Source organism: Heliangelus exortis, chromosome 16, assembly GCF_036169615.1.
Source record: "Heliangelus exortis chromosome 16, bHelExo1.hap1, whole genome shotgun sequence".
Classification (NCBI taxonomy): Eukaryota; Metazoa; Chordata; class Aves; order Apodiformes; family Trochilidae; genus Heliangelus; species Heliangelus exortis.
In genome coordinates, this window is record NC_092437.1 from 5283774 (window position 1) to 5296941 (window position 13168).

Here is a 13168-nt window from a genome sequence, read left to right on the forward strand (position 1 = left end):
CACATTAGAAAGTTTTTTATCTGCATGAACTTTAGACTGCTGTGCTAAGCAGTGTGGCTGGAGTCTTAAGCGTGAAGGAGAGTCCCCATTAACAATTCTCGTGGGGACATTGTCCTCTTTTCTACAGTCATCTGGTTCTTGGACAAAGTTGCTATATTAAAAGATTTTTCTATCATACAAGACAGCTGCATCCTTAAATAACTTTAGCTCTTGCAGTTTATGTCTTCGTTACCTTTAAAACTAAGGTTTATTCTTCTTTAGTCATGATTCTAGTCAAATGGGAAACAAATCAGAAGTTACAGAGTATTAAGGGATTATACTGTTACTAATATGTCTTCTGTCAAGATTGATTAATTAAGTATACTGACTTAATAGTGTACTGACTGAACACTTAGTGCAATATGTGGGCCTACATAAGCAATGAGAAAGATGTTATCAGTATAAATACATGGAACAAACAAACAATCAGCAAACCCTGAATTCATGTATTTTGGAAATCAACAGTATTTTTTTTCATCTGACTTGAGTAAGACATTTAGACATGCCACTAAATATATTTTCTTATTTATGACAGCCACTCATTAAAACTCCACAATAGTACAACATCTGAATTGTATTTCCATCTGAATATCTCCCCCCCTAGCTTTTATTTATTTCCATCCTTTTTACCAACATCTGAAAGCCAACAACAGGGTTTGGGCGTTGGAATTCTACAAAAGCATGGCCTGACTAGACTGCTTTTCGTTACTTGGCAAAACTGGTTAAAGATGTGATGGTGTCTTTATTTCCCAATATGCCTCTCCCTTTAAAACCAAGAGCTTTCCACTTATTTTCCACAACAGGTAAAGTGACACAATAGCTTTGGGAATTAAGGTTTTCCATGAAAAGTACACCATTCTCTTTCTGCCTTCTTAAAATCCATGTTTATCAGGTGCTATTTATCTATACATTTTCAAAAAAAAAATTGCAACTAAAGGTTTATTGATTTCCAGAAAGTACAGGCTATGGTGCAGACTATAGAAAAAACTGTTCTATTTCTTTTACCTGAAGATGTGGTTTTCAGAAGGTAAATGATTATAAATTAAAATACTAGACATTTTATTTCACTGCTGACACTAGACTCAGTCCCAGGATAACAATTTACTAAACCATACCCAACAGCAGGAGCTTCATAGCAATGAGGATGAGACCCACTCGTCACTTACAGAACAACTCCCTCCACAATTAAACATTTTAAAAGATATTCCTACTTATGAGGCTTTCTCTGGTGCATATCATCAGGAATGTCAAGGCTCCACCAACATCAATATTTGGCCAGACAAATCACCCAGGGTCCAAATCTCTATGTACCTCTACCTGTCTACCTCTGATGCACAAAACCAACATCATAACCTCTTGTATGGGAGAAGAAACTCTGTGGGTGCCTCTGTGTTTGTTTGTTCCCCAGGCCAAAATCCATAAATCCCTCCCACTACGAATCAAATATGATAGGATAGACAAATAGCCCATTAAAGTGTTTCCAGGTGTGTCTCTCTATATGTAATCATCACTTTATTGACAAAATATAGCTCAGATAAACATTAGCCAGCCTCCCTATGGAAGAACACACTTCAAAATATAATTCTGGTGCTGATTATAAATAATAAAGATAATTTATTTTTAAAAAAACTCTCAGCAAGAACATAGTAAATCTTTATCATGATATAAAAACCATTATCATTTCCAGCCTGGTATTACTTTTATGTGTTCTTTTCTTTCTTAATAGAATCTTGAATAAAAACTCGTCTGGCCAGACCTCGCTATTTTATTTCTTTTATTGTAACCATTAAATCAGCTTTCATTCCATTACTCTAATTGTGCCTGTGAGAAGCAACTGCCACCTTAAGGCACATAACCTAATTTAAAATGCTCACAGCTCATTCCACCTTAAAATATATTGCAGTACTTAGGATCAGCACAGCAGGTCAAGCTATACAGCAGCACTGCTAAGATCAGAGGACTTTTTGGCAGTTAAATCAGGAGAAAGACTGAGGCAATGTAAAAAAACCTAACATTTCTCTTGCTTAAAAGATACACAGCAGTTGACATAACCATTTTTCATTTCTTCCTTAAGTGTCTCCAGAGCATCCTTTTTTAGGCAGAGATTTCTCACATAAGGAACGTTTCTCGGCACGGCACACAAACAGCTAATTCACCAGGATGATTCTTACCATGGGGATTATACATGTAAAGAGCCCCCTTGCTGTGTTGTGAGGGAAGAACTCATAATGATGATATATATGTCTGTCTCTGCTATTTGTGTGGGCCCCTTCTCCTATTGTTTCTATCTCTCAATCTTTATCTATTCGAAGCCTCCCTGTAAATTGCACATTACCTCCATTTTACTGATCAGGAACTGAGAGACAAAAACTAAGCAACTACCTAACATTACATAGGAGTGAAAAGACAGAGCTGGGATTTAAATTCAGGTCTCCTGATTCCTAGACAAGTGTACCATATAAAAGATACTGTTGTACCTACTCCTTCTTTTCTTCCTCATTATACAGTTAACAGACTTGCCTATATTTCCACATCCCCTCCAGCACTGCTTCCAAAAGCCTTTCCTCGAGCTCATAGATTCCAGCTGCTGTAAGCAAGACCATAAGCTAAACACTGCTTGAACAGACAAGGTACAGATCCTCATTAGCAAAACCTGCAATTACAGACCTAGAGCTTCTTGTAACATGGAATGAGGGGGCAAAACAACAATTACAGTATTTAATGTCTATGAAAAGACCAGCAGCACATCCTACCTGCCTTGCATTTGTTAACCAAAGGCACTGATTAAGGACCAAGCAGTTGTTGGACTGCACATATCCAATGGTGGGATCCATTTTTGCTGCTGTTTTGGACATGAGAGAACAAGACAGGTCTCGGTGGGTCTTTACTAAAAGAAGTTAAAATATTAGTTTGGACATGTATGATGGTGTTACAGTATAGATATATATACTTGTTTCTGAACACCCCCCTCACCAGGAAAATTACTCATACACTTGTTCAAATCTGTGTCCAAAAAAGGTGAAGTATAGGTTTCAAAATTTCTTCAGAACTTTACTTTCTGAGATATTTTAAAATAATTCTTTCCCTTCCAACAAGTCAACATATTTTAAAAATTCTTCAGTTGAAGTGTCACTGATGAAGTACTCCAGGCTGAGGAACTTCACTATGTGATAAGAATGACTTAGCTGTTAGCTTAAGTATTCCACAATGACAGTTTGCTGAAAACTCTGGTGCTGTTTGCAAAATGTAAATCAAAAGATTGAGTGGCATATGTTTATCCTGTTGTTATGACATACTGCGTGTGCTTTCCTTTTCTCTGCATCAATAAAATTAGAACTTAAAAATTTAGTATTCATTTACATTGGAACTTGAAAAAAACACTAATTCAACCATATCATAGAGGCGTGGGCAGGCATAGGTGCATATACATCAGTTTGATACATGTTTGGCAAAACTTAATTTTGACATAACTTAGAAAACTGGGCACTGGAGACTCAAGGTTACTTCATCATCCAAACTATTAAATACTTCCAGCACCAGGTTGTGGGCTTCACGTAATATTCAGAGCAGGAAGAGGCAAATTTTATAATTCAGTATATATTTATTTGAATGCCTTATTACTAGGGGTCTGATTCTCAGTTCCTCTTTTTAGACTTCAAATTGCAATGCCTAATAGTGCCAAACAGTGAAAATACTCGGTCTAAACTTCCAGTGGTTTCCTTCAGACATTACTGATCCCACTCTTACATCCCTTGATGAATATTTATTTTTACAAAGTGCAAGACTCCAGGCAATGGAGTCACTAATCTGTTGCCTCCATGTATACTACAAGCGGGTTCAAAAAGCTGCTACAACTCTTCCATATCCACAGGATTGCTCCTATCCAGCCGTGGGACACAGGCATCTTCTCCCTCCTATTTTACTGTATCTTATGTGTGCTCAGTATGTGCAATTTTAACACGGAATCTTCAGTAATAAAGTCAGTGGGTCATTAATTTTGAATATCTTCCCTAGATCTTCTCTCTGAGCAGCTCTGGAGCTGAACATAAACATCTAATCCATAAGAATTATTTTTAAAATGAGGATTAGGTATGTAAGAAGTGTCACACAAGATTTTGTGATGCCCTGATGGAATCAGGGTATGTGTGGGAATGCTTATTTTAATGCTTATGGTTGGAATGCAAGTGAAAAAATACAGTTACCTGAAAAGGCAGATAAACCTGTGAGTCTATATTCAGGCAGAACTGGCAATCATGTCAGCAACTGGCTGATGGTTTCTGTGATGAAGTAACTGTTTTTGTGCATATTGACAGCTTGCTTCTAAACTAAACTTTGTAGCCCAAGTCTCTAGCATGGTTAGAATTGCAGATGTGTGTTCTGAGAATTTGCAGTGGTTTCCAGAAAGACACTATATGATATTAGCACAGTTGGTTCTGAATTTTAAACCCAAATCTGATGTGCTATGACTCACAGCCTCAGGAAAGAATTAGATGAATAGCTCATAAGGGGAGAGACACTGCCTGAATATCTTTATAGAGGAGATATGCTGAATAATAACCATTATCTCCATACCACAACCTTCTATTTTATTTAGGATACGGTGTGCTTCTACACAAGCAGAAAGTGCCACTCAGATAATCACATCTGAATTATCTTTAATATACCAAGAGAACCAAAAATCAATGAAACTGCAACAGCACAGACCTCACTGATAACTCCTTCTTTCAGTTCACATACAGGGGCCTCACTGACAGCCCTGGACAGTCCATTCTGAAATCTGAGCTGTCACAGCAACTCAGTAATTGGTAGGTAAAAGCAAGCCCAGGTATCTCTGCTTGTGATGCAATCATTCCTCTCATTTCAGCATGGGTGCAATCTCAAATTAGGTACTATACAATGAACCACTATTTGCAATACAGGGGATATTTGCAGCACTGTCTCAAGCCAGCTGGCCTGTAATTTAGATAATAGGCATTTAATTTACATGTACATTCTTCTTGTGGTAAAGTACCTCACTTTATCTAAAAATGATAGGTAGCATGTGAATCTAGCCTCATGTGGATCTGGGGGGAATTTCTGTAAACAAAAGCATCTTAATCACCCACCAACTGTGGTTAATACTGAACCTAGAGTGACATTATTTGGATTTAAAACTGTGCTATTGTCAAGGTTACCAGATTCCATCATGGGGTAGGGCTTGCATTTGGTATTCCCCTTGTTTCTAGAGGTCAGAAGGATGGTAACTGACTTCAAGAACTGCAGCAGACGAACCTTTCTTGGGGCATGGTGCTTCGAAGTCAAAAAGGTGTTCTCACCAAGGTTGACAGTCAGTGCTCTGATCTTGCTGCCTTCAGACTTGGCTGGCCTTGTTCTGTGCTTCTGCTCCAGACTCAGCTCACCTCCTCCACTGGCTGCTCCAGAGTGAGCTGTGCATGCATTCTGAAGCTCACCTTTTATTGGCCCCCCCAATCCTGCTCATGCGCAGCTGGGCTCAGCCCTAATTGGGCACAGGTGGGCTTAACACAAGCTCACATCTCCCACCTCGTAATTAGCAACACCTGATTGCCTCATTTCACTACAAAGAACTTTAAGTAAACTCTCCAAAGAGTTATAACATGGAAGTGAACAACAGCTTGTAAAACTGCAAGTCTTGTAAGTCAATCTGCTCCAAACAACACCATCATAATTCTTTCTGAAGACCCAATAAATTTTAGTGACTTAAGACACTGTTTTGCATGGAAAAGAGGTGCACTTTCATTTGTCTATCTTTACTACCTAACCAGCTTCACATCTGGATCATCATGATTTAAGGCACATTGTTAGCCATGATCCCTTGAAAGTAATATGGAAAGAGTTCCATTCATTCTGCATTTCCAGAAGATGCCCACATCAACAATTAAATAGCAGCTGGATTGCAATTCTGACTTACCATGTGTGTTGTATTTTTGTGCAGTGACCTCATGACATTATTCTCTAATGTCTTGAAATTTGACAGTAGGACCTAATGGAGAATATCAATTTAAAAAAAAAACAAAAACAAAAACACAATAGCACCTAAAGTTCATACAAGAAACCCCATTGCAACCCAGTGGTATAAAAATATGCAATGTAAGGCACCCTTGTTCTGGAGAGTTGTATGTTAAATAGTTGGAAAGAATAGACATCTTGGGAGGGAAAGGTGGGCTCATTCATACTTTGTAGCCTCTTTAGGTCGATTCTTTGTCTGCTTACCCCTTTCTTCCTCCCTCACATTTCTTTATCCCATTGTCTTAGCAGATTCAGTCAGCTTCTGAGTCAATCTTTGAGCAGAATAGAAGGAAAACATTGAAACATTAATTAGCTTGCATTCCACTTTCTGATCACAATTATGAGAGGGAGCTGCAATAAAAATAGTCACGTTTTAACAAATATCTGGCACTGCTTCTGGCTCTGTTTTGCTATATCCATGTCAGTGTTTCTGCACTAGACCCAGGATGAGGTTGTGTGCTAGTGCTTGTAGATTTGGCTTGTGAAAAAGCCTCCATAAATAGATTGTATCCCTTAAACATCAGTCTCTCTACTTCCCTGCTGTGCATCATGCTTCATTTTTCACAAGGTGCAAAAAGAAGCTACTGATGATAATGTCCTTTTGCTCTTCTAGAAAAGGAAACTCTTAAGCCCCTCCAGCAAAATATGTCCCTATTTAACAAGCAACTGAATAAATGCAAACTCCATGGGGCTTTGCTTAATGGGAAAGCAAGTACTTCTGTTCACTGAAGCTGAAGAAAAAATGGATTCTAACTTAGGAACAACTCCTTTCTCTTGAAGTTCAGCTCTACACATATTCAGGATATAAGCTTGGGTTAAAAAATACAGTTGCAAAAACAGTTGACAGTGGGTGCCAAATGGCAATGTGCAGAAAAAATTTCCTTCCAACTCTCAGATTGTTTGGATATTTATTTTGAGGGTCATGTCTCAAAGCTGTGGTGTTCAGAGAACAGACTTTGTGTGGCACTGAAATAAAGAGCTCTCCAGAGAAGTTTGGTTTCCGGAGCAAGGGGAAAACATTAACCTAAACCTTTGTAAGGGAAAAAATTAATGGTGATAAAGTGGTAACAAGATCTAGTTGGATAGAACTAATTATTCATGCTAGGGGACATGAGCAAGGGCTTGCTTTGTCAATAAGTACACTTACTGAAAGTAAGAAAAAGCAATAGGTCCAAATATGTGCTTGCTCAGGGGAAAGATTTTCTAAATTCAATGTATGGAAGCAATTAGATGAGAGAGAAAATTAGAATAGGAAAAATGGCACCAAGTTACTTGGAGTCACAGTATTAAAAAAATTTAGATTCTCCTTATTCATGACACATGTAGTGAACTAAACATCTTATTTTCTGATCGATCAATCTTGTTTTACCACAGACATTTATTTTCTAGCCATGAATGACTGGATTCAATTAAAGTATAAACTCACCTGTCAATTAAATTAAAATAGAAACTCTCTTGACATTAAGAAATAAACATTAAAGATCAATTACAACCAGAGGCTGGTATACTTGAAGCTATTCATATGCAGTAATAAAATACATTTCATTACTGGATTAATATATAATGTATGGTCAATATTGCCATGTTAGGGGTTAATTTAAAATAAGGGGAAAAAAATTGTTAGAATAGTAATAGTTAGAATAGTAACACCATGTGAATATGCAAGGGTATCAGAGATCATAGGCTGAATTAACAAGGCAACAGGACTTCATATCTATACTTAAAACCTACCAGTTCCTTAGCAGGTTTATTTACTTTAACTGCCATATCATTCAGTGTAGTGAAGCTTTGATGACATCTGTACTTAATGTAGCTTACTTAAATGGAACTTTGTTACTTGTAAATATATGCATTCCTAGTGTCTGACTATTCTCACTTATTCTTCATTGCTGAAAGTAAAGAAAGATATTTTTTGATATATGTGCTCCAAGTACAATATTTCCTTATGAATTTGATATTGAAGTTGTACTAAAATATCTTTTAAATCTCCTTTGAAGGAAATAAATATTAACATTTCATGTCTTGTAATTCCTAGGATCCACAGAAAATACAGTACCTCTAAGACAAATTCCCCAGGGGAGACTCTGGGTTACTGAGATTACCTACTTCAGCTTCAAGCAATATCTGCCTTTCAGTCACATGTTGCACCCTTCAGCTGGTAAGGACCCATACTCATGGTATTTATCTTACTCCTACAGAATACTCTTGGTCACTGTTATCAGGAGAGAATTCCCTTTAACAGCAGCAGGGATAGCAAGGGACATGGCAATGGAAGCTGGTCTCTCATGGGAAGCTTCAGTCATCAAACAGTATGAGGTTATCAGAACTTTAAGATTTCTCAGCTTTACAAAGATTTACCAGATCTACAATTTTTTTGATTTACCAGATTTACAATTCCCTTGCTAATAAGAAAAGCTAACACTACCCACCGGTCCTGGAGAGAAGTGCAACCTTAATTTTTTAATTTATTTTGGTGTCTTCTTTTTAGAAACAGAAACCAAAAAAGTCACTTCATGCTTCTCTGTTTTTCTTTAGTTTTGCATTTAGTTAGGATTGTCCTTTATTCTACCCATTCTTGTATTGATCTGATGGGAGAGGAGGCAAAGAGAGAAAATGACAAATAGGTTGCATTTCTCCCTTCCCTTCTGTCATTTGTTTCATGGGTAATGAATAGAAATGAAGACAGCAGATTCCATGCCGAATACCAAGAGCATGAATATGGCCTCTAGCTAAAGCACAAATAATTTCTATGCATGATGAATCCTTTCAATAACAACAGTCCCACTAATGTGGGATCAAATCACAGTCATTAGCTCTTGGCACTCTTCTTAGAAAGATGACACAGAAATCTGAACAGCATCCAGCTGTAGTCCAGTATCACACACACTAGCCAGTATTTAACTTGATAACTTACTTCTCATCAATGGGCTGAAATAATTAGGAAAAAAAACCAAAAAACACATTTGATAGCATAAGCTATAATAGCTTGCTTAAGAAAATGATGGATCATGGATCATTCTGAAGTAAGGGGTTGTGATATAATTCTTTTGGTGGATGAGATGACTTTAGCACTAGATCAAGACCTGTAGCCCCATGTGATGAGTGATTTTATAAGGCAGGTGGGAAACTTTCAAAACCTAACATGATTTTCTTTTTGCTTTATTAAAGAGAAATAATTCTAAATCTGGTACAGATAATAACAACACATAGCACACACATAGTGATCTGTTTTTATGTTCAAGATAAGTAGATTCACAAATGTGAATCTCTTGTAAACTGTTCTTATAGTCACAGCTACCTATTTCTGTGCTTCTGAAGCAGTAAAACCATGAGTACACCAACTTCCAGAGGTACCAAATGGTCTCATCACCAATGTTTCTTTGAAGTCCCTGCAGAACTGACACCAGGCACCAGCTATTCTAGTACTTATTTTCAGTCAACAGTGCCCTTTGAAACCACACTTGTCATAGGAGGAGTCACATTTACTGCAGCAAAAATACTTTCAGACTGAGTTCAGGCTCTTTGACCATGATCCAGGAGCTTTACATAGTCATTTAGAAACACTTTGTTTTGCTGCAAGCCATACTTTTAATTTCTTTAATATTAATTATAGGTTTTATATTGTAGTTACTTTCCTATTTTAACTTAAAATTTTACAATTCAGTATTTTATCTATTGAGAAAGACTTGCTGTTAATATCCTGTAATGTGTGGATTACACATTCTCTTAAAATCCCTAAATAATTACTTTGCCTCAATTTAAGCATACATGGTATTTTCATTTTTTTTTTTAAACAATACATTCTTTCCAGGACTTATTTATTTCCTGCACTTTCTTTCAGTCACTGTTCATCCATTTTACATTTCATTGTTAATGGATTTTTCCATGAAAATAAAACTAGTAATTAGTAAAGAATTCTACTTACATAGCTGCTTCTGTATTCCCTGTGTTACTGTCCTTTAGGGAACAGTGTATGGCAAAATAGATACCAGTATTTTACAAATGAGGTTCCAGAGAAAATTAAACTTCAGTCTGTATTTCACATTGTCTCAGTTCATATATGGGATGTCCCCTGTGTATATATTTTTTGCCTATATGTACTCAAATAACTACTGCTTTCATAAATTTTCAGACTGCTACTGGATTTATAGTTTGGTCCAGCACTGACACCCTGGGTTAGTCAGAGTTTGTCAGATAGGGATGGACTCCATTTATTATCAGTTGGGGGGTAAAAAATCCTAGGTAATCAATTCTCTTCCCTTAAGACAGCCTGAGCAGCAGGCATATGGACATGTAACCCCTGATACCATATTTTCGACCTTTCCTGACACTAAAAAATACATAGTTTTCATTCTACTTAAATTGAAGACAACCTAATAAAAAACAGCCTTCTAAAGTGTGAGCAAAAAATCTGCTGACCAAATAGTTTCCCAAATCCTTGATTCTTAGCTAACTCGAGAAGAGTCGATAACATGAAAAATCAAATACTTCAACAAAGAAATGATCCACTGTGTTTCAGGGGTTTGCCACAACACTAAGCACAGCTTTTCAGATCTAGAAAACAACCTAAAATGCTCAGATTTGACTAACCCAGACTAAACACATTCAAGACACAGATTATACCCTATGAGGCAAATAATATAACAGAAGGCATAAAAGGATAGTGTGATTGCTAGGCTGATAACCTTCCCTGTTTTTATCTGAATTACACTTAAACACAGTCCTGGAGAAGTCTGTATTAAGTTGAGCTAAAAAAGAGGATAAAGTGGGATAACTTATTAAAGTTGAATCGATACATGCTTATTTTGAAAACAAGGTTTTGATTCTGCTAAATGTACTCTTCTGGAAGAAAACACATGTTCTCTTCCAAATCATTTTTGAAGACTTTTAATGCAATTCTGGTTAAAACTGGGAGATTTATTCAGCAGTAAATTCCCACCCAATTTTATATTTGAAAAGAGAACACTTTTTTCTTTAATATCTTCACTTCTCCATCAACTAAAAAAAAAAAAAAAAAAAAAAAAAAGGCAAAAAGAATTCAACAGAAATAAAATTGAATATGATAGACATAATAAATGTAGGACATAAGATTTTTTTTTTAATCTCTTCATACAGAAGAGACACCATTAACATCTGAGTAATTCAGTTTGAGGCACTTTTCAACTGTGACACTAATTTTGATCTGTGCAACAAAGAACTGAACCACTGTTTTCCAGAAGTGATCAGTACAGCTGGCAAGACTCAAGAGTTTTTTCCTGTGTTAGGTATTTCCATCTCATTCCATGTTTGTCACAAGGTTTGAAGAGGGACCCAGTTTATGGTCCAGATACAGTAGCAGAATAATTTGAAGAAGTAGATTCAGATTATTATAATTCTCTCACTGCTAAAGTTGTAAAATAACTGAAGTAATTGATGACAACCATTGACTACATCTGTAATTTTTTTTCTGTAGTTCTACCACAGAATAGAATTCTAACCAGCAGAAGGGAAATGCAATGTCCCCAGACAGCTGATTGCACATTTGTGTTTAATGACATCACATTTAGAGAAATGTAACTACTTCTTCACTGTTGAACACTGAAAGCTGCTCAAGAAAACACCTTAAGCAATCATTGTATCTGGCTCTCTTTGCCATCTACCATATTTTACATCTTCCCTCTTAAAAGTTAGTATTAATTTGCTGTAATGTAATGTGAAGATCAAAACTGGGACAATATCTTCATCTTTTATTCGGTCAGATTGTCTCATCTAAAAACATCACAGCTCCAGCTGTGTAATTTCAGCAAAAGTTAAATCTCAGTTTATTATGTACTACACCATTTCCTAGTAAGCCATTTGGCCGAATTAAGCTCATCTTTCCTTCTTTGTGACAGCTCATGTCATGACATTAAAGGTCATGTTTCTTCACTTCTGTCACTTTAAATTATGACTTCAATGTAATGAAGTGATTCAACAGAGAATTTAATAAATGCTACAGAATTTTAAAAATCATACCAGGTAGCTGCTTTTCCTATATTCACACAGTTCCTTTTACGATTTCAGCCAACACTTTACATTCTTAATAAGAAAAAACAGGTGCCTTGAATATAGTATGAAATAAGTTGAAGATGCAAGTCTGGGGAGGATGATGAGTAAGTTAAATTCCAGTCACGCCGTGCCTATAATCATAGCAATAGCACTATGCATGCATTCATTAAGGAAACATTCAGTTACCTTCTTTGCAATCAGGTTTAAAATGATTTAGCTCAACACTCTATCCCCAAAAGCATACATCTGTATTAAAAGAAGAAATAAATAATTTAAAGGTATAAATGTTTATTGAAAACATTTGCATCTGACTAAATCTAGTGCTTAGTTGTATATTTTTCAGTACGACTGTTTTACCTCCATGTTGGTCTTTAATTTTTAAGTGAGAAATTTAGGTTCCATTTTTCAAACAAAGCACCCCCACCTTCTGGCAGACAGTGCCAATCTAGTTGCCAGCAGATGACTTGGAGTCCCCCATTGGAAACACAAATTGAAGGTATAAAATTCAGCTGTAAACATACCATTTCTGTTAATAGTTCTGAAAAACCAACCTGGATAATTAGCTTCCATACAGCAGCATAACATATGATTCCCTAGTCTGAGAAAGCAGTAAGTACTCTGGGAGAAGGAAATAATATTTTTATGTGGTTGCAGTTTAAGAAACAGCTCTTTTCCACAGGTTTAATTCTTATGGTACCAAAGATTCCAAGTATGTAATTTCTACTAATCAAGTCATATTTCTGTTTTTCAGTTAAAATTCTGCACCCAGCAACATCCATTACACATCTCAAGAAAGAAATTAACAACAGCCAACCAGATGGATGCTCACTGTGGCATTGGAAGAGGTGAACCATGCATAGGATTAGTTAAGTCTTACCACAATCCTAAAACTAAAGGGGGGGAAATAAAGATGCTACCTACTGTTGTGGACACCAGAAGAATCTCCATAATATTTTAGCAGATTTCAGCAATAGTTTTAGGTCAATATAACTTACTTTGAGTAGCAGAGCTCTGCAGAGCTAACACTATCCAATCTCTCTTCATCCCTCATCTCCGCTTGTTTCTCTCTTAACAC

General features: G+C 36.5%; 1 long non-coding RNA gene across 1 annotated transcript; it reads left to right on the top strand.

Moving 5' to 3' along the window:
- The first annotated feature begins 2457 nt into the window (after positions 1–2457).
- Positions 2458–12947, top strand: LOC139803350 (uncharacterized). The gene is made up of 4 exons (XR_011728990.1): positions 2458–2669; positions 4708–4844; positions 8102–8224; positions 12845–12947. It is a non-coding gene; the product is annotated as an uncharacterized lncRNA (long non-coding RNA).
- Positions 12948–13168: the final 221 nt, after the last annotated feature.